Below are 3625 nucleotides of genomic sequence, written 5' to 3'. Positions count from 1 at the left end.
CCCCGGGGGGCCACATGGGCTGAGGGGGGTGCGCCTTGGCCTACATGGGCCAAGGGCACCAGCCCCTAGAGGCCCATGCGCCAAGATAAAGGAAAAAGGGGAGAGTCCTAAAGGGGGAAGGCACCTCCGAGGTGCCTTGGGGAGGATGGACTCCTCCCCATCCTTAGCCGCACCCCTTCCTTGGAGGAGGGGGCAAGGCTGCGCCTCCCCCCTCTCCCCTGCCCCTATATATAGTGGAGGGGAGGGAGGGCATCCACACCTGAGCCCTTGGCGCCTCCCTCCCTCCCGTGACACCTCCTCCTCTCCCGTAGGTGCTTGGCGAAGCCCTGCAGGATTGCCACGCTCCTCCATCACCACCACGCCGTTGTGCTGCTGCTGGATGGAGTCTTCCTCAACCTCTCCCTCTCTCCTTGCTGGATCAAGGCGTGGGAGACGTCACCGGGCTGTACGTGTGTTGAACGCGGAGGTGCCGTCCGTTCGGCACTTGATCATCGGTGATCTGAATCACGACGAGTACGACTCCATCAACCCCGTTCACTTGAACGCTTCCGCTTAGCGATCTACAAGGGTATGTAGATGCAAACTCTCCTCCTCCTTCTACTCGTTGCTGGTCTCTCCATAGATAGATCTTGGTGTTACGTAGGAAAATTTTTGAATTTCTGCTACGTTCCCCAAACAGTGGCATCATGAGCTAGGTCTATTGCGTAGATTCTTTGCACGAGTAGAACACAAAGTAGTTGTGGGCGTTGATGTTGTTCAATATGCTTACCGTTACTAGTCCAATCTTGTTTCGACGGTATTGTGGGATGAAGCGGCCCGGACCGACCTTACACGTACTCTTACGTGAGACAGGTTCCACCGATTGACATGCACTTGGTGCATAAGGTGGCTAGCGGGTGCCAGTCTCTCCCATTTTAGTCGGAACGGATTCGATGAAAAGGGTCCTTACGAAGGGTAAATAGCAATTGGCATATCACGTTGTGGTCTTGCGTAGGTAAGAAACGTTCTTGCTAGAAACCCATAGCAGCCACGTAAAACATGCAACAACAATTAGAGGACGTCTAACTTGTTTTTGCAGGGTATGCTATGTGATGTGATATGGCCAAAAGGATGTGATGAATGATATATGTGATGTATGAGATTGATCATGTTCTTGTAATAGGATTCACGACTTGCATGTCGATGAGTATGACAACCGGCAGGAGCCATAGGAGTTGTCTTTATTTTTTGTATGACCTGCGTGTCATTGAAGAACGCCATGTAAACTACTTTACTTTATTGCTAAACGCGTTAGTCATAGAAGTAGAAGTAGTCGTTGGCGTGACAACTTCATGAAGACACGATGATGGAGATCATGATGATGGAGATCATGGTGTCAAGCCGGTGACAAGATGATCATGGAGCCCCGAAGATGAAGATCAAAAGGAGCAAAATGATATTGGCCATATCATGTCACTATTTGATTGCATGCGATGTTTATCATGTTTATGCATCTTGTTTGCTTAGAACGACGGTAGTAAATAAGATGATCCCTTACAACAATTTCAAGAAGTGTTCTCCCCTAACTGTGCACCGTTGCTACAGTTCGTCGCTTCTAAGCACCACGTGATGATCGGGTGTGATGGATTCTTACGTTCACATACAACGGGTGTAAGACAGTTTTACACAGCGAAAACACTTAGGGTTAACTTGACGAGCCTAGCATGTACAGACATGGCCTCGGAACACGGAGACCGAAAGGTCGAGCATGAGTCGTATAGTAGATACGATCAACATGAAGATGTTCACCGACGTTAACTAGTCCGTCTCACGTGATGATCGGACACGGGCTAGTTGACTCGGATCATGTGATCACTTAGATGACCAGAGGGATGTCTATCTGAGTGGGAGTTCATAAGATGAACTTAATTATCTTGAACATAGTCAAAAGACCTTTTGCAAATTATGTCGTAAGCTCGCGCTTTAGTTCTACTGTTTTAGATATGTTCCTAGAGAAAATATAGTTGAAAGTTGAAAGTAGCAATTATGCGGACAGTAGAAAGCTTATGTCCTTAATGCACCGCTTAGTGTGCTGAACCCCAAACGTCGTTTGTGGATGTTGCGAACATCGGACATACACGTTTTGATAACTACGTGATAGTTCAGTTAAATGGTTTAAGTAGAGGCACCAAAGACGTTTTTCGAAATGTCGCGGAACATATGAGATGTTTCGAGGGCTGAAATTAGGATTTCAGGCTCGTGCCCACGTCAAGAGGTATAAGACCTCCGACGATTTTCTTAGCCTGCAAACTAAGGGAGAAAAGCTCAATCGTTGAGCTTGTGCTCAGATTGTCTGAGTACAACAATCACTTGAATCAAGTGGGAGTTGATCTTCCAGATGAAATAGTGATAGTTTCTCTGAAGTCATTACCACCAAGCTGCTAGAGCTTCGTGATGAACTATAATATATCAGGGACATATATGATGATCCTTGAGATATTCGCGATGTTTGACACCGCGAAAGTAGAAATCAAGAAGGAGCATCAATCGTTGATGGTTGGTGAAACCACTAGTTTCAAGAAGGGCAAGGGAACAAAGGGATACTTCATGAAACGGCAATTCAGCTACTGCTCTAGTGAAGAGACCCGAGGTTGAACCCAAACCCGAGACTAAGTGCTTCTGTAATAAGGGGAACAACCACTGGAGCAAGATTACCCTAGATACTTGGTAGATGAGAAGGCTGGCAAGGTCGATAGAAGTATATTGGATATACATTATGTTAATGTGTACTTTACTAGTACTCCGAGTAGCACCAGGGTATTAGATACCGGTTCGGTTGCTAAGTGTTAGTAACTCGAAATAAAAAGCTACGGAATGAAACGGAGACTAGCTAAAGGTGAGCTGACGATATGTGTTGGAAGTGTTTCCAAGTTTGATGTGATCTAACATCGCACGCTCCCTCTACCATCAAGATTAGTATTAAACCTGAATAAGTGCTCTTGCACCTAAAGGAATGGTTTATTGAATCTTGATCGTAGGGATACACATTTTCATGCCAAAAGATATAAGATAGTAATGATAGTACCACTTACTTGTGGCACTGCCATGTAAGTCATAATGGTATAAAACGCATGAAGAAGCTCCATGTTGATGGATCTTTGGACTCACTCATTTTTTGAAAAGTTTGAGACATGCAAACCATTTCTATTGGTATATATGCATGAAGAAACTCCATGCAAATGGACCGTTTGAACTCACTTGATTTTGAATCACTTGAGATATGCAAATCATACCACATGGGCAAGATGACTGAAAAGCCTCGGTTTCAGTAAGATGGAACAAGATAGCAACTTGTTGGAAGTAACACATTTTGATGTGTGCAGTCCAATGAGTGCTGAGGCATGCAGTGAATATCGTTATGTTCTTACTTCACAGATGATTCGAGTAGATGTTGAGAATATTTACTTGATGAAACACAAGTCTGAATTATTGAATGGTTCAAGTAATTTCAGAGTGAAGTAGAAGATCATTGTGACAAGAGGATAAAATGTCTATGATACGATCATAGAGATGAATATCTGAGTTACGAGTTTTGGCACACAATTAAGACATTGTGGAAAATGTTTCACAATTAATACCGCCTGGT

Source organism: Triticum dicoccoides, chromosome 7A, assembly GCF_002162155.2.
Source record: "Triticum dicoccoides isolate Atlit2015 ecotype Zavitan chromosome 7A, WEW_v2.0, whole genome shotgun sequence".
NCBI classification, from domain to species: domain Eukaryota; kingdom Viridiplantae; phylum Streptophyta; class Magnoliopsida; order Poales; family Poaceae; genus Triticum; species Triticum dicoccoides.
Note: the sequence above shows the minus strand (reverse complement) of the source record.